We start from the raw sequence: 19,615 nt of genomic DNA, 5'->3' as shown, positions 1-19,615 counted from the left end.
TAAAGCCATGGAGGTAGGAGATGGAATTGCATCCATAGGAAAAGCTAACAGCCCAGTGTGACTGGAGTAAAGAGTGACTGACTGAAAGATGGTCAAGGGAGAAATGTCCATCAGTTGGATCCCACCTTGGACAAGGCATTCAACCCACACAGCCTCAGTTCTTTCCACTTATGAAATGGGGAAAATAATAGCACCTACCTTAGGGAGTGTGAGAATCACATAGGATAAAGTGCTTTGAAAACCTTAGTGCTCCACGTAATTGTAGCTGTTAAGTGATACCATGACTAGAGCACTGGGCTAGGAATCAGGAAGACTCATCAAATCTGGCTTCAGACACTTACTAGCTGTGTGATCCTGGGCAAGTCACTGAACCCTGTTTGCTTCAATTTTCTCGTCTGTCTGGACAGACAGTCTGGAGAGGATGTGGCAAACCACTCCAGTATCTCTCCCAAGAAAACCCCAAATGGAGTCACGAAGAGTCAGACACGACTGAAACAACTGACGAGCAGCATGATAAAGACTTTTTTGGTTTTCAGAGAGTTTTCACAAACACTATCACTGATCTTGATTGAGAGTGTACCATGCAGGCAGCCTTGGTGTCAGGGTTCAGTACTTAAGCACGAGACATGATACAAGGAACAGTCTTTGCCCCCAAGGAGTTTACAGTCTACTCAGCAAGTTAAGACATGTTTACATAAAAATACAATTAACCATAAACAAGTTCCAAATAAATGGTTGAAACAGATTATAAAACAAGGGAAATCTGTAGGAGAAAGATTTGATTATTCTGAGCAGAGGTGGTCCTGATCTGCCCCAGGATGGTCTAGGCATTGAAATAGGGTCCTTCCTTACTTCTACCTGATACTGAACTTCCTGCAAGACTCAACTCAAGCACAACCTTCTTCAGGAGTCCCTGATCCTGTCTCTACCACCCTCTCCTCAGTTTCTAAGGTTACCCTTGGTCTATTCTTTCTATATCTTGCACAACTCTGTCATGTGCTATCTTGGATTCATCTGTGTGTATGTTGACACTCCCCCATTAGATTAGAAGCTTCTTAAGAACAGTAACCATGTTTTTCCTTTTCTTGGTATTCCTAGATCTTAGCAGTGCCTGGCACATAATAAATCCTTAATGTTTGTTGATTAATTGATGGTTTCTCCAGAGTCAAGCTCATGGTCCTCCAACATCCTGGGTGGGGGGTGGGGAGAGGGAGGATGTTTAGAATGTGTACATAGGTCTGCAGAAGACCAGGGAGAGTTTATGAACTGGAGGCCTTATATCATTCCAAGAGAGCCTGGGGATGAGGATGAGGGTCATGTCATAGCAAGGATGGTAGGCAGGGAGATAGAATATCTAGCTAACTTGCAGACAGGGTCACACAGGGCCACAAACAGCCACCCAAGAAGATGAAAAGTGTGTAGGATGAGTCTGACCCACTTATTGGGACAAAGGTGGAAAGAGAGGGGAGAAGTTGGCTAATCATGGTATTTTGGGTATTAGCAGTCTCACAGCATTGACCTGCTAGGAAGTCTAACAAATTGGATGGATCTCAACTGAGTCAAGTCAAACAAGCAAACAAAAAAAACCAAATTGGATGATTTTAATTTAGGCTAAGTTGTTGGACTGACAGATTTTTTGGGTTAAGGACATATCTGATCATTTACTTTTCCCAAATTATTTTTTGTCTCCACTAACAAGTTTTGACTATATTACGCCACTTCTGCTTTTTGTCTTTATTTTGTTTTTCATTTTATTTTTTATTCTAAACTTAACAAGCACCAAATAAAATGAGCATTTTCCATCTACATTTTAGAAAAGAAGATTATACATAAAGCTGTGACTATTCTGCACAGCTTGCTTTTATTTTAAAGCATATAATACATTCAGTATGTAACTTTCAAAGCTGTCCTGATTGTCTGAGATTCCATCTCTGCTTCCTTTTGCCACCAAACTTTTAGAATGAGTGACCTACCCTCCCTATTTTCATTTACTTATCACTCCTTAAGCCCTTGACTTTCTACCCTCACTACTTCCTTTCATTCATCTACATCTACCCGTCCACCCAGCCAGCCAGCCAGCCAGCCATTCATTCATCTACCCATGCAATAACCATTTTACTGAAAACACTCTCAAAATAGTCACCAGAGACCTCTTAGTTTCCAAACCTAGTGATTTTTCTTGGTCCCCATCCTTCCCTCTATAGCACCTGACATTGATGACCTTATTGATAAAAAAAAAAAAAGATTAAGAACTCCTGGAGGTGCCTGCCAAGTTCAGGTAGGAGATGACATTATTGGAAAGAAAGAAGGACACACCTATTTTCTGAAGCTGATCAATTTTCAGACTTCAAAAACTGCTTTCTAGTATCTTTCACTGTGACTAGATTTCCTTCTAAAAATGTTCCAATTTCCAGTTTCCTTCTGGGGCCCTGCTGTTTCTCCCAATGTGATGGACAAGGACACATGTGAAGCTTTGCTGTTCTGTACTTAAGCAGTCCACAGTCTTGGTCCAGGAGAATTTGTGATTTCCCAGTAAGAAGGGGCTCTCCCCATCACCCTCTCTAGGGACCTCCCCTTCTCACACAGTGCTTGAGCTTAGAGAGCTGCCTGGAGATACTGAGAAAGGTGAAGCAGCTTGCCAAGTATCCCACTGCAGACGTTTGTCAGAGTCAGGACTTGACCCCAGATCTACCTGACTCCGAGACTGGCTCTGTCCACATGCCATGACTGTCTCTTGGCTGATGTAATGAGGACAAAGTGCACCTGTCGTCCTTGCCAGCAGCATGAAGGGCCTGGCTTGCCTTCAGAGGTATCATTTTGCTTATTGCCTTCAAGTCCCTGCTCAGACTCCTGGGGAAATCTCCAGACTGGACAACCTGGAAGGCTGAGAGGCAAAGATGTTGCGACCAGAAGGTAGAATGTAGGCTCCCTGAGGGCAGGGATTGTTTCCGCTTTTGTCATGTTGTAGTCCCAGCACCTAGCACAATGCCTGGCCCATAATCAGCCCTTAATTAATTCTTGTTGAATTGAATTAGAATATTAGACTTGGAGCTAGGGTAACCTGAGTTCCTACCTTGCCTGGGACATTTACTAACCATAGGATATCACCATGGACAAGTTCATTAACTGTTAGGAGTCTCAGCAGTATGATAAAACATTTTGTAATCCTGACAAGTCCATATAAATGGGTGTTATAGTTATTGTTGCTGTTATGGTGAGAACAACGCCTGTACTTTCTACCCCACAGTAGGTTCAAGGAAATAATGTATGGAAAGGGTTTTGTAAACTTTAAATCGCTACCTAAATGTCAGCTTGTATTATTATCACCAACTCCATCCTGTTTGTACAAGTACTCTTGCTGAAGTGCATCCAGCCCTTGGGATTCTGGGAATTCGAGAAATAAAAAAAAGAAGCTTTCCCTTATTTTGAGACAAAAAAAATCGGCCTCCTTATTATTTCCATCCAACTGTACCTCACTACACTTGGGCAGGTGATTAAAAAACAAACAGACCCCGGTGTAGGACTTTTCATTTAGCCCTATTAGATTTCCTCTTGTTAGCTTCTCTCTCCCTGTAACTTCCACCCATTGGTCCCACTTCTGCCCTGTGGGGCCAAGTAGAACAAGTGAGAAGACACTGGATTGTCTAGAAAATAGGTCACTCTCTGCTCCTGTGTCCATCCCATCCCCCTCATTTATTTTTGGACTCTTTCATAGTATTTCTCAGCATGTGTTGCTTAAGTGGCGCACATAGCCGCTGGCATCCCTGACCCCGTCCTCAAGGAAGGGACTCGAAACAATACCCAGATGCTCCTCAGATGCCTTCTCCAGCTCCAAATAGCTGCTGTATCCCTTTGTAGGCTGTACAGGGCACTAGATGCAGGCTAGTCTTTTCATCCATGCTGTGGACAGCACCTAAACTTTATCCTTTCCTTGTTGGGTGGAGGAGGAGGAGGAAAGGAGAAGCCCTTCTCTGAAAGAACACCAACAGGCCTTGGAAGACCTGGGTTCAAATTCCACCCTTAACACCCACTCACTACCCTGTGACACTGGGCAAAATCACTTAACCTCTCCAGGCCTCTGTGAAATTAGGACATTGTGCTAGACGATCTCCGAGGTCTCTTAGAGTCTAGACGTACATATGTTGGGGTGGGGAGTGCTTGGCTGTGTGTCCTTATAGAACAATTCCCCTTCCCTGGTGGCTATATAATGATCTTTGTGCTAAGGGTACTTTGAATTCCTGCTAAACTCTGGTCCTGCACCTTTTAGGATCATAGCCAGGTCCCCACTAGGGCCATGCAAACTGTCATATTGAAGTCAGCCCACGCTCGTTACAATGATTGAATCAATTCATTAAGCATGTCTACATACCTTGTATTCATCTAGGAGTTATAGATGAAAAGTCAGAAAGATTAAATAGTCCCTGCCCACAGGAAGCTTATATTCTCTAGGGTGAAAACTGCATGGACATAGATACATAAATATGGAGTATATACAATGTAAATACTAGGTAATGGGGGAGATATGGGGAAGGCACTGATAACTGGGTGGGGGTATCGGAAAAAGCTTTGTATAAGAGGTGGTATTTGAGCTGGGCTTGGAAAAGAGAAAGGGCTGCTCAGAGGCAGAAGTGAGGAAAGAGTGTTCCTGGCATGGGGAATCATTTGTGCAAAAATACAAAGGTGGGAGATAATGACTACAGGATTTAAAGCTGGGAGAGTTATCCAGGTCAGCCCCCTCACTTGGAAGGTGGGGAAACTGAGGCACAGAAGGGTTGTGACTTACCCAACATCATATAGATAGTAAGGGGCAGTGTCAAAATTTGAACCCAGATCCTCTGACTTCAAATTCAGCATTCTTTCCACTTGACCATTCTGCCTCAATAAGAGAAACATTGTGGAGGCCAGACTGGTTGGAACACAGAGTGTGGGAGGGTAAGTGAGGTGAGAAGTGGAAGAGAAGATCAGTGCCAGAATGGGAAGCATTGGAAATGTCAAACCAAGGAGACTGCATTAATGCCTGGAGGCAAGGGGGAGTCATTGAAACTTCTTGAGCAAAAGAGTGACCTGGGCATTTCTGCGCTCTAAGAAGATTGTTTTGGCAACTGTGTGGGAGACGTATTGAAGAGGGGAGGAAGGGAGACCAATTTGGCAAACATTTATAAACATCTAGTAGGTGTAAGTCAGTCAATAATCAATAAACTCTTGTTAAATACCTATGTGTGCCAGGCACTGTGGTAAGGAGTTGAAGATACCAGACCAACAAATGAACAAACAAACAACAGCAAAAAGACAATCCCAAGGAGCTCACAATCTAATGGGGAGACAGCAAGCAAACCAATGTGTATGAACAAGATAGAGGCAGGATTCAGTTGGAGATGATGTGGTCATCAGAGGGGCAGATACTGGCATTAAGGAAGATCTGGAAATGTAGAAGGTGGGTGTTGAAGGAGCCAGGAAGCAGAGATGAGGAGGGAGAGAATTCCAGACCTGCAGGACGGCCAGAGAAAACGTGTGGAGCCTGGACATGGAGTGTCTTGGCCCAGGAGGCCAATGTCATTGGGTGAGAGAGTTCTTGTCAGGGACTAAGGTATAAGAAGACTGGCAAAGTCAAAGGTACCTAGATTATGAAGTGCTTTGAATGCCAAGCAGAGGATTTATATTTGATCCTGGAAGCCTCTAGTGTTTATGAAGTAGGGAGGTGGCATGATCAGACCTTCGAAGATTAATTTGATAACTGAATGGAAGATGAACTGGAGTGGGGAAAGATCTGAGCCAGTGAAGAGACCAAATAGCAGCCTATTGCCACAGTACAGGTGTGAGGTGGTGAGGGCCTGCACCCGGGGGGTGACTGTGTCAGAGGAGAGAAGGGGGCATATACAAAGGCATGAAGGCAGGCTCTGTCTCTTCTACCTATATGACATTGGGTAAGTCAAGAACAGCCCCAGTTTCCTCATCTTCCTAACTTCCCTGTTACTGGTGAGGGCACCACCACCCTCCTAGTTATCCAAGCCCTAAACCTGGGTCATCTTCAGCTCTTTACTCTCTCCCATCCCTGATGAGCGCCAAGCTGAGGATAACCCAGGTTTAGAGTCTGCCAGTAATAGGGAAGTTAGGAGACAGTAGAGTTACTGGCTTGATCAGCAAGTCACTGTGCCAAGTGCTGTGGCTAGAAAGACAGATGAAACCATCCCTGTCCTCAAGGAGCTTCCATTCCACTAAGCAATAGTCCAAAATTATTCACTTTAGATAAACTACTGATCTTAGATCAGTTCCATTTCTGAGCATGGTACAGAGGAAAGTGAGGGAAAAGGAAAATCAGTTTGACCCATAAGGATAAAAGAAGGCTGCAGTTTGCATTTACACTGGGTTAGCCCAACTTCAAAACTTCTCTCTGACCTGAATTTCCTAGGCTTCCATCTCCTACTCTTTCATTTTAACTGAACCTGCTCTTTGACTTCATTAAAATCCCAAGTCCTGGAATTCATCTCTCTTCTCTGGCTCCATCAATCTTTGTTGGCCTCAGTTCAGTTCAATAAACCTGTATTAACTGCCTGTATGGGCTAGTAGAGGCAGCATGGAAGCCAGAAGCCTCATCAATTACAAGTACTGGCTTTGAGACCCTAAACAAGTCCTATAACTCAGTGCTCTGGGTAACTCTCAAAGACAAGAATTGTTAACTCAGGGTCCATGGACTCCCAAGGAGTCTGCAGGTAGGTTTGGGGAGTCCATGAGGGAGGAAATTACATCTTTATATAACTGGGGTTTGATGTATTCCCAGACCACCTAAGATGGAGGCACCCGTGGGGTAGACACTTAAAACCTGTTTTAGGTTTGGACATTCCATGTTGCTTTTATGTGGTTGGGAGAAGCCTCTTTCCATCAATTATGTAGCTGGAACGGCTTCATCTTTAAAACTACCTGATTGGGACAATCTATTTCTTTCTTTCCATTAAGATATAGGGGTAAGGAATTCACTCACAACAAGTAACACCCTGCAGTAAACTAAGAAAGTGCCAGAGGGTCACCTTTCCCTCCCCCTAGTCCATTTGGCTGCTAAAAATAGGCTTGAATTTTTTTTTTGGTCCATTTGTCCTTTTCAGTTCTAGGTGCATAGTATGGAGTCCTCCACCCAGGATCTCAAACCATAGGGATTTTGAAGCCCAGAATTCCAGCCTAGATACTACAGCCAGTCCAGAAGCAAAGCCCTGGGAAGCCAGAGTTCCTGGATCCAGCTCAGCTTTGGACTTGATGGGACAAACTTGGTAGGACAAACATTGTGAAGGAACTGAACTGAACTGTGGATCTAATCTTTTTCCCCTCCCCAGAGATTGAGGTGATAGAGAGGGGATTATGCCCTCTGAGTACTGGGGAAATGTCTTTCTGCTTGTTTTTGCTGTTTCTTTGAAGAAAATATTCTTTTTACAATAGTGACTCTGCCTGTTTGGTGGTTAAATGGGACTGGGATACTTGGACCCCTAAATTTAGGGGAATATACATGCCAAGCTCTCTATCCAATAGCAAAAAATAAAGGCCCCTCCCCAAATCCTAAATGTACTGCAGAACCAGGAGACGAGGAATGGAATGTAACACACCTAGCCTTCAGACAGTGATGACCAGAAAATCACTATTAAATATATTTTCACTAAACTCGAGTTACAGATGAGGAAACCTTTTGTTTTGTCTCAAGAACCACATTGTTGATCTAGCAAAGCCGATAGGCGGCTTCTCAGAATCATTTTTTTTAAGTTCATAAAATACACACGATTACAAAGGAAATGGTAACATTGGAATACCATTACCAATGCCTATCTTTAAAACATTTTTTACATTCAGTTTTTAAAATTTTGAGTTCCAAATTCTCTTCCTCCCTCTGGCCTCTCTCTTATCAATCGAGAAGGCAAGCAATATGATACTGATTGTACATGTGAAGTCATGCAAAACATATTTCTATATTAGCTAGGTTATCAATATTTTAAAATCAATTTCACAGACTCCCTCCCTCTTCCCAGCCTCTGTCTTAAGAACTCCAGCTCTAACTGAAATTTAGTATTTCCTTCAATTATGAGTTGGTTATATATATAAATATATATAAAATAATTATACTGAGAAGGGGTCCATAAGCTTCACTAGCTTACCCAGAGGGTTGGTTGGTTGGTTGCTGTCCTCCATTCTCAAAGGGGACCCAAATGACATCAGTATGCTAAAGTCAAGTTTTGGTGTGTCTGACTGTGGCTGATCAGACCAACACCAGCTTGGAATGCTCTCCCATCGGTCAGGCACAGATAGTCCATGTGAACATTTGGCGTGGATTCTCTATATTTACACATCTCATGTTTCCTTTGAGCTTTTTCAATTCTGCTTGGCTCATAGAGCGCAGCACCTTCTCTGAAGTGGGCACGCCATGCTGAATAGTTCTGTGGCAGGGTCTCCCATGTCACACAGCCAATTCTAAAGTTCCTGAGAGAGACCTTGAGAGTGTCCTTGTTTCGCTTCTTCTGACCACCAGGTGAACGCTTGTCCTGCGTGAGTTCTCCATAAAATTGTCTTTTTGGCAAGCGTATGTTTTGCATTAGAACAATGTGGCCAGCCCATCAGAGTTGCACTCTCTCAAGCAGAGTTTGAATGCTTGGCAGTTTAATTTGAGCAAGTATCTGGTACCTTATCCTGCCAGGGGATCGTCAGAATCTTCCTAAGATAATTCAAATGGAAGTAATTCCGTTTCCTGGCATGGTGCTGGTAGACTGTCCAGGTGTCACAGGCGTACAGCAATGAAGTCAGCACAATGGCTCTGTAGACCTTCAGTTTGGTAGGCAGTCTAATACTCTGCTCTCCCACACTTTCCTTTGGAGCCTCCCAAACACTGAACTAGCTCTGGAAATGCGTGTGTCAACCTCATTATCAATGTGTAAATCCCTGGAAAATACCCTACCAAGGTAAGTGAGCCTATCCACAGCATTCAAAAACCAAGGCAGGCAGGGAATCCCACTCTGCGGTCAAAACACAAAAAGACATACAAAAACATTGGCAAAGATGATTCCACTCACCATTGGCACATGGAATGTACACACACCTATAGACAACACAAAATCCAGTAGACCTGAAAGACAAATGGCTCTTGGTGTAAGAGAACTCAACAGTTATCGCATCCAAATAGCAGCCCTGAGTGAAACAAGGCTGGCAACTGGCAGTCAGCTTACCAAAGTTGGAGCTGGATACACATTTTTCTGGAGTGGCCACAGTGAAGGGGAGTGCTCTGAAGGTTTTGCAATCAAAACTAATCTAGTCAACAAACTGGTATACCTGCTGAAAGGAGTGAACGACAGACAGGCTCATGACAATGTGATTGCCACTTGCAGGAACACGTCATACCTCCATCATCTGCTCCCACCATGACAAATCCTGATGAGGCCAAAGAAAAATTTTACAAAAACCTGGAGACACTTATCATCAATGTGCCGAAAGAAGTATAATTCTGGGAAACTTTCAGGCTAGAGTGGGTTCAGCCTACCAGACCTGGCAGGGCGTCCTAGGGAGGAATGGAGTTGGAAACAGCGACAACAATGGTCACTTACTACTGAAGACTTGTGTATCTCATGACCTTCTCATCACCAACATGGTCTTCCATTTACCTAAATGCAAGAAAACTTCATGGATGCACCTTCGCAGCAAACATTGCCATCTAATAGACTGAGAAGAGACAGACAAGATATGAGAGTGATGAAAAGGCAATGTGTGGTACATGACCCCTAAAAAGGTGATTCTTCACCTGATTTAAGACTAAATTTCAATGCAATCTGCAATGCTAATGAAGTCATATGTCTACTCCCTATCTATGTTCCTATTCAGTCTGCTAGGTACTGATTCTAGGGACTGACATGCCAAAAACAAACCATGGAAAACAGTCCTATCCTCAAGGGGCTTACATTCTATTGGTAGAACAAGTAAATGCGTGATAATTTGAAGAAGAGATCACTGGCCTGTAGGAAGGATCAAGAAAGGCTTCACTGAAAAGGAATGCTGGGAAATTGTGTCATTCATTCTTGCCTTTTTTCATCAGGCATCCATTCAACCAACATTTAAGGCCCAGGGATGGGGAACGAACTGTGCTAAGTATTGGGGAGATACGAGAATAAATGAGGGACAGTCCCCCCCTTAAAGAATTTATAGTATAATCTATAAATAATCAATAAACATTCATGAAGACTACACTGTGTCAAGTCCTGGGGGAAAAAAAAGGTCAAAGACAGTTCCTGACCTCAAGGAGCTCACAATCCAATGGGGGAGACAATAAGCAAGCAAGTATATACAAACCAGATACAGTACAGTTTAAACCCATAACTATTCAACCATCCCAATGATGATATTTGTAAATCACTTAGCACAGTGCCTGGCTCATAGTAGGTCCTTGATAAAGGCATGTTTCCTTGTTCTCTTTTCTCTTAAGGTCATTAATATCCAGGACAATGCTGGTAAACATTTAACAACCAGCTCTCTGAAAAAGCATGACTTACTTTTAAATTTAATCTGTATCATAGCATTTTCTTTATCACTTTCTTAAGTATGGACAATGAACAAAATGCCCTGATTTGTATGTAGCCTTTGTTGATTTCCAAGGTGTAAATACTCACAGTGAGAATTTACTGATCCGGATTTGACCCTGCTGGAGCACACTCCTACCCTCATTACACAGCTAGAATGGTTTTTTGCCTTTCCTTGTAGCCCAAGCACTTAGCACAGTACCTGGCAAATAGTAAGGAGGTGCTTAATAAATTGCATGTTTATTGACTTGCTGACTGATTGCTTGTTACACAACATTTTGAATTATGGGGATGGGGGTGGGTTGGGGCAAATTTGGTAACAGACTAGATAGAGGTAGTGGGAGGGCAGAGTGAGGCGGAGTGCTGGGGATGGGAGGAGTAAAAGATTCAATGAATGATTCCAATTATGGGGAGGTTTTGTGCCCAGGGCATAGGGCTAATAGTGCTGCTGCTGACAAAAATGAAAACCTCAAGAAGGTGAACTAGCCTGGGGCAAGAGTGGGTGGAGGATGGAAGAATAGATTATGGTCCCAAGTAGCTATTAAGTTTATGGTGATACTGTTTCCTTTTAGCAACATCTGAATCTCTTTGGTCCAATGTTTGAATCCAGCAAGATAGCCGTATGTATGTACTAATTAGAACTCTCATTTCTCCAGCCTTTTAACGCTTATGAAGCATTTTGTGTCCTCACAGCACCCTTGGGTGGCCAGTCATACAAGTATTGTTATTCTTATTTTAGAGATAAGGAAGATGAAATTCAGAGGGATCAAATGCCTTGCCCACGGTCACAAAGCTATTAAATGTCAGAGTCCATGCACGGGCCCCAACCACCCCAAGCTAAACGACTGTCAGCTACTCCTATTGTGATTAAAATCATTCTTGTGGCCAAGATACAGGCCCAATGGGCTTTCCTCCACTCCTGTCACCCGAAAGAGACACAAGACATCTTACAAATTTCGTTTCCTCTTCTTTATTATACTTTCTTAAAAGTAGCTGCTTGGGTGTGTAAATTATTACAGCCCAACCCACCAAAGTTTGACAAGAAAAGAGAATTTTCTTCTATTTAAACTATAAGGAAGAGAGAAAAGTTCATTGTTTTAAATAATCTTGAACCTGGGGTAGGGACTGAGAACTTAATTTAGTGCTTGACCTGGGATCCTTGGGTCTGACTTTCTATCTCAGGGTTAGGGACCCATTTTAAGACTTCATTCATTTTAAAAGAGCATTCATTCATTCAATGAACAAACATTTCTTAATAAATCAAATGGGTTCATACAATTACAGATTTAAAGCTGAAAGAGACTTTTAAGTACCATCAAGCTCAATCCGTTGAGGAAACTGAAGTCCAGCAATGAAGTGACTTGTCTAGGGTCGCATAATTTCTTCTGTGGCGTTATTTGAACTTAGGTCTTCTTAATTCCAAACGCTGCCCTCTGTCCACTATTACTACCTACCTACTCCAAAACTTCCTGGATATGAGTCCCACGGGGAATTTTAATGTTTATACAGGAAAGACTTTTTATGGAGTCAGAAATACCCCAGTTTAAATCCTGCCTTGGATATTTAGTAGTTATGTGATCCTGGACAGGTCACCTCACTTCATTGTTCCTCAGTTTCCTAATCTGTAAAATGAGACTAAAAATAGCACCTAGCTCACAAGATTGTTGTGAGAATCGAATGAGATATGTATGTTAAAGTGCTTTTCAGTCCTGAAAGCCCTGTATCAAGGGTTATTATGGGCTGTATCAAAGCCCTGTATCAAGGGCTCTATGTGTAGATTTCAAGGGGTCCATGAAACAGGATGGAAAAAAAAATTACATACTCATTTTCACTAACCCCTGACTGAAATTTGGCATTTCCTCCGCTATTTAAAAATATGATTCTGAGTAGGAGGTCCATAGCCTTCCCCAGATCACCAGAGGGGTCTTAGCCCAGTGCTTGGCACATGGTAAGCTCTATGTAAAAGCTTATTCCCTTCCCTTCCCCATGACACACATAAAATAGAGAACCCCTGCCCTCTATAAATGTGTACTTTTATTATTGCCAGGAGTGGGTTCTCTCAGCCTTGTCCAGACAGGCTTGACTGAGGTAGAAAGCAGCTCACTGCTGGATCCAATCGACACTCCCCCTGCCTCCATGCTTGGTACTCTGCTGGCTGGCCGGCCTGAGCCAGGATCCTGTGCCTGGGAGCCCAGCAGGGCTTGCAGCTGAAGTTCTATCAGCACCGGAAGCCGAGGAAAGAGGGTGGAAGGGATGGATATCCGGCTTTGGCCGCTCAGGGTGCCTGGACCAGGCTCCCCCTCCCCCTTCCTGCTATTCTCCAGGCTGCCTCTTTCCCTCTTCCCTTGGCACTGACTCTAGTTTTCCTGTTTCCCTGCAAGGTGTGCCAGGGGGACAATTATTATGGTAATTGTAGCTAACATTTCTCTAAAAGCGCATTCTCTACATTATCTCATTTGGGCCTCACAAGAGTTAGGAAGACATCAATACACCTTTCCAGGTTATTACCACCACAACAAAAATAAACAAATAAACAAATGATAAACAGCTAGCATTTTTATAGCACTTTAAAGTTCGCAAAGTGTTCTAAGAATATTATCTCATTTGACCCTCACAACAACGCTGGGAGGTAAGTGAAATTATTATCCCCATTCTACAGGTGAGGAAACTGACACAGACATGCTGCTCAAGGTCATACAGCTAGGGAATGTTTGAGGCTGTATTTGAACTCAGGCTCTAACTGAACCATCTACCTTCCTCAGTAAAGCTGTTTAATAAATGTTAATTGAGTTAAAACTCTCAGGCCACTCATGACTAATCGCCTCTGCTCTGGACATGGGCCATCCTCCCTTCTTTCTGCTTAAAAGCCCACCTTCCTGCCATTTTTAGAATGGTCTAGATGTCCAGGCTCATACCTCTCACCTTAGGCCCTCACTGATTGTGACATCAGAGAAGAAAAATCAACCAGACCTGTTTTAGCATGTTCTCTTCCTATAACCCCTCCAAAGGTGACCTAAATCTAGCTCCTACCAGCTGACAAGAGATGATTGTTAAATCTTCAGTGTGATGATTTATACAACAGAAAGATAACAAATGCTTCAAATCAGGGCTTGATGTATTATTTTGTTGATTGTCTAAACTTAAGAAAGCGACAGAGAAAATGCTAATAATACAAATTAAACTTTAGTGTGTGTCCTCAATAGAGGATTTTTTGAGAGTCATTTGTTAAACATTACCTGGCACTTTCCTGCCCCTTGCCTCCCTCTGGTTTCTTAAGAAGCCCTGGCATGAAGAGGAATTGGCTGCAGGTTGACTAGACAAAGACCTTGACATAGCTGAGTGTGCTGGATTTCAAGGTTGGCCTCTCTGAAGGAGACCTGAGGAGGCAGCCAGATGCAGGGGAAGATGCTGGATTTGGTGTCCCAAGACCTGGGTTTGAATTCTGACTCTGTCACTTACGCCTGTTGTGACAGCAGGCAAAACACTTCATCTCTGTGGGCTTCTGTTTCCATAACCTATGAAGAAGAAAAAAAGTGGAGGCTGAAGAAAACTAATTAGAAAGGTAGAGGAAGTTGAGAAAAATGAGATGAGGAAGGTACCTCTCTGCCTACTTTATACCTCCCCTAGCAAAATTGAAGCTTCTTGGCAACAGGGACTCTTTTTCTCAGTCTATCTGTCTTTCTGTCTCTCTGTTTCTCTTCCCATTCTCTTGACCTCTGTCTCTCTCTCTCTTTGTCTATGTCTCTGTCTCTTTCTGTCTGTCTTTGTCTTCTTTTTTCTGTCTTTCTCAATCTCTATCTCTGTGTCTCTCTGTCTTTGTCTCTGTCTCTCTGTCTTTCTCTTTTTTGTCTTCCTTCTCTCAATCTCTATCTGTCTGTCTGTGTCTATGTCTTGGTGTCTGTCTTTGTGTGTCTTTCTCTTTCTCCCTCCCTCCTCTCTCTCTTTCAGCCTCTCTGCATGTCTGTCTGTCTGTCTGTCTGTCTTCCTGTCTCTCTCTTTCTCCCTACCCCCTCCATCTCATATATATCCCTAGCATCTGGGTACAAGAAGCTACTGTCCATGGAAGACTTGAGCTTGAGTGTGTGATTTGGAGCAGATTTCATGGGCTTTCAGGAAACTGTAAGAGGCCTACAAACCACAGATTAGAAAGCAAATGGTGATTTCCACTGATGGGGGGGGGTGGGGGTTTCCTCACTGGAAGTTCCCCATGACAATGAAATCACGGGCCCAGTCCCATCCCAGTACCAAGCAGATAGTAGATGTTCAAATGCTTTGACCACATAATGAGAAGACAGGACTCAATGGAAACAACTCTGATGCTGGGAAAGATTGAAGGCAAAAGGAAAAGGGGATGGCAGAGAATGAGATGGATGGAGAGTGTCATGGAAACAATGGACATGACCTTGGACAGACTTTAGGAGATGGTGGAGAATAGAAGGGCCTGGTGTGCTATGATCCATGGGGTCATGACTGAACAACAACAAATGTTCAAATATTCCTTGAAAGAATGCCTTCCCAGGCTCTTTTCTGTACTGAATTCTCCCTCAGAAGGGCAGTTAAATTTGGTCTGGCCACAGCCCAGGGACTGAGCAAGCCCAAGTTAGTGACCTTCATCCAATGCTCCTTAATGAAATGGGTCATTGACATTGGAGACAAGAAAGCCTTGAGGTATCCTACTGCCATCTCTCCTTGCCCAGAGCTGTCCTGGGGATGTTAGCAATGGTGAGACCCTTGCTTCACCTCTAAGAGAAAAAGGCTCCCAGGCCTCCTTTGGAGAAACCAAAAAGCTTCCAGACACACCTTTCTGGTTTCATAACCCCAGGTGTCTGCCTCACTCCTCCTCCTCCTCCTTTTCCTCCTCCCCCTCTCCCTGGTGCCCAGGACTGTGACACTGGCTGGATTCTTGCCAGGTCTTCATCTTCTGAGGTTGGGGAAAGGGAGAGGACAAGCAGAGATGATCACTGACCCAGCAGCCTCTTCCCACCCAGCCACCCCCATTATCTTCTCTGCAAATAAATCCAAGGCTTGAGAGAGAGATCTAAAGGACTGGGGCTCAGGACCCATTGGCCATTCTTACAGTTTCCCAGTTGAAGAGTCTGGTGGTCCGGCCTCCTGAGGATGGCACCCAACAATCTGGGTTGTAATAGAAGTATGCATAGAATAAGTGTACATGTACACATATGTGTGTGTATGTGTGGTATACATATATGTGCTTATTTGTGTCTAATGGTAGCCATCGGGGGAGGGAAGAGAAAAGGAAAAGAAGGAAAGTGCATGATCACCTTGTTGTATATTTGGAGGGGCTAGCCAGTTGTACATGGTAGGCTTGGAGTTTTATGTGCAATCATCTTTTTTTTATTGTACTGTGTTATGGAAATGCTTGTTCCGTGAATTGAAAATAAAATAAATGTTAAAAAGAAAAAAGAAGGTGTAAACAAGCAAAAAACCAACCTAGTAGTATAGAGGAATGAGCATTAAATTTAGAGTCAGAAGCATCCCAAGGATCTTGGCCCCCTCCTCACTCTGCTATTCACTATCTGTGTGACGCTGGCCACTTTGCTTCCCTTCTCTGAGCCTCAGTGTCCTTATCTGTCAAAGGAGAGGGTCCGACTGACTGACCTCTAAGGCCTCTCCCAGCCCTAGACCTGTGGTCCTCTCTCAACCAAAGAAGCTCCCTCCTCTGCCCTTCTGCCCATACCACCCAAGTGTCTGGCTGCTCCAAGGGCTAACAGTGCTCACAGTTAGCAGTAATCACGGCTTTAGACTGGAAAGGGCCTTGGTCCAACTCTCTCCTTTGACAGATAAGGACACTAAGGGCCAGAGAGCGGCAGTGACCAGCCTTGGGTCACAGAGGTAACCAGGAGATCCATTCCACAATCCCACAGTCCCATAGTGCTGTGCCTTCTCCTGGTCTCTCCCTGATGTCTCCTGGAGAAGATACGCCTACCGTGTGCCCCTGGGACACCCAGACTCAGGAGAATCGAAGCAGAGAGGTAATAGAATGGGAGCTTGGGACTTCTTGGGCCCGCTGCCCAATTTCCTTTAGGCCTGCTGCCTGATTTTCCCCAGGCCCCAAATGCTCTGGGGCACGCCGTTGAGCAATGTGTTGGTTCTCTCAGCCCTTGCCAGGGCATAGTTCGATAGTGTCTGTCTTTGGCATTGAGTCCGGAGGCCCTGGCAGGCTTTGAATGGAATTGTGCAAAAAAGACTGCCCTTGGATTTTGGAGGCCTCCTTTGAGGAATCCGTCCCCTGCTGGGACTTGCCCTGGGGACTGTCAGTTCCCCCAAATAGCAGCTCCTGCACTCCAGATAAAGAGAGAGTGTGCTGGCTGTCAGGAGTGGGAGGGAAACCCAAAAAAAGACTCCGGGGAAGCTGGCAAGAGTCGAGGAGCGGTGCAGCAGAGAATGCAAGGCAGCTTACTGCTTAGCACAGAATGGGATCCATGAGCCTCAGGGGACTGAAACAGATACCACGTGGATGTGCCGGCAACATGGAAGGCCCTGGCATGTCGATCACAAGGAAACGGGAGGGGTGGGGGAGGAGGGAGCCATGCAGACCCACTTCCAGACAATGAGACTTTATTGAGGGGCCTTCTGCAGGCTAGGCTTTGGGGAAAGGAAGCCTGCGAGGGGCTAACATTCTATTGGGGGGCGGGGGGTGGAAATACATGCAATACTGCTGCCCCTCTATGCGCCAGACATTGGACTAGGTGCTAGGTATACAAAGGCAAAAAAATGACCACCCCTGCCCTCAAGAGACTTCTCTTTTGGGGGCAATGGAGTGTGCACAGACAATTCAACACAAAACATAGGAACAAGATTGCACCTGAGATGTCACTGCCCTCCCGGGTGACAAACTCCCTCTGCAAATGCTTATGGTTTAAACATGAAAAACGCCATCCACCTCCAGAGAAAGAACCGATGGAGTCTGAATGGAGATCGAAGCATACTTTTTGCACTTTATTTTTCTTGTTTCGTTTTGTTTTTTTTGTTTGTGTGTTTGTTTTTTGGTCTGTGTTTTCTTTTTCAACATGGCTAATGTGCAAATATGTTTTGCATGATTTCACATATGATCGATATCGAAGTGCTTTCCTTCTCAAGGAAGGGAGAGGGGAGGGAGAGAGAGAATTTGGAGCTCAAATTTTTTTTTAAAAAAGTTAAAAATTTACATATGTAATTGAGAAAAAATTAGATAAGAGGAAAAAAATAAAATTGTTTAAAGCTCTAAGGGGAAAGAGGACATGCCTGGGGTCAGAGTTTGGAGGAAGAATTAATCAGCAGGAAAATCAAGGCTGGTACTGGAACCGAGGCTTGGAAGGAGCTTCTAAGTCAGGGGAGGTGAGGAAAGAGAGTCCCTTATACTTGGGAGACAGACTGTGCGAAAGAAGACAGGTGAGAGATGGGAGGTTGTCCACAGGCCATGGCAAATGTGTGAGTATGGAGGAGTGTGTCGAATAATCTTTACTAAGAAAAAGTACTGCCAGACCCATAGCATTGTATCTGAAGCCAGAATCCCATCCACTGGGCAAAGACAACAATGCTATAGGCAGCTAGGTGGTGCCATGAACAGAGTGCCGTACCTAGAGTCAGAAAGACCTGAATTCTAATCCAGCTTCAGATACATACTAGCTGTGTGACCCTGGGCAAGTCACATAACCTCTTCCTGCCTCAGTTTCCTCAATTGTAAAAATGGGAATGATGTGAGGTTCAAATGAGATAATAATTATAAAAAGAGCTCAGACCAGTGCTTGACACATTTGTCATTCAGTCATTTTAAGTAGTTTCTGACTCTTTGTGACCCATTTGGGGTTTTCTTGACAGACATACTGGAGTGGTTTGTCATTTCCTTCTCCAGACCATTTTACAGATGAGGAAACTGAGGCAGACAGAGCAAAGTGACTTGCCCTGTGTCAGACAGTCAATGTTGAAGGCCAGATTTGAACTTAGGAAGGTGAGTTTTCCTGACTCCAGGATGGGCACTCTATCCACTCCACCACCTCACTGCCCTAGCTTGGCACATAGTAGGTGTTTAATAAGTGACTGTTTCCTTCCTGTTTTTCTATCTTATTTGAGCCTCACAACAACTCTGGGAGGTAAACTACTTGTCCTTTGTGCTGGGTTTTTAAACCAATACTATGATTTCATTAGGGCTGGAAGCTGCCATATGGAAACTCTGTCTCTTGACACAGAGTGGTGATTCCTTGGATTGTCTACCCTTAGATAATAATACCCTGAGCTGAAGAGAAGTTAAAAGTCGAGGCCAAGCTGGGTAATGGAGTCGGGACCTGAACCCAAAGCCATTCCTTTATCTACAACACCATGCAGCATTTGTTGACGTTAGGTACTTCTTATTCTGATTTTACAAATGGAGAAATAGAGGTAATGAAAGGAAGTTACTCTCCTAGGGTCACACAAGGTATCTGAACCCATGTCTCTCCTGACTCTGACGTATCATACTGTCTCTCAAGTGAAGAGACTAAAGCCAAAACAACAATAGTAATAATGATAAGTAGCTAGCATTCATATAAAGATTAGAGGTCGGTACAGTGATTTACGATGAGTATCTCAATTGCAGTGGGAGGTGGGGGTGCTGTTATTCTCCCCATTTTTACAGTTGAGGAAACTGAGGCAGGTAGATTTTAGTGACTGGAATCACAGAGCTGGTCAGTGTCTGAGGAAGGATTTAAACTTGGATCTTCCTGACTCTGGATTCATTGCTTTCTTCACTGAGCCCTTGAAACATACCCTATCACATATACAGATTTTTTTCCATATGTGACAGGCACAGAAGACCCATCAAACCTCAGATTGACTGTGGTACAGTAGAATGAGACCTGGATTTGGATGTAGTGGGTCTGGGTTCAAATCTTGGCTCTGATACATATAACTTGTATTCAGATGACCCCTTCCCCAAGTCTCAGTTACTTCACCTATAAAATAAGGGTTTGATAAAATAAGGTCTGTGCCTAATTAATAAAAGTCATGGGAGAGGTAGGTAAGATTTTTCATGTTTGACAAATATAATAGAATATATACTAGATATTAGGTCAGACCATGTCACTCCTCAATGGTTCTCT

Source organism: Petaurus breviceps, unplaced genomic scaffold (genome assembly GCF_028583685.1).
Source record: "Petaurus breviceps papuanus isolate PSGF00001 unplaced genomic scaffold, PetGlider_PUasm1.0 91041, whole genome shotgun sequence".
Classification (NCBI taxonomy): domain Eukaryota; kingdom Metazoa; phylum Chordata; class Mammalia; order Diprotodontia; family Petauridae; genus Petaurus; species Petaurus breviceps.
This window is presented reverse-complemented; position numbering follows the sequence as displayed.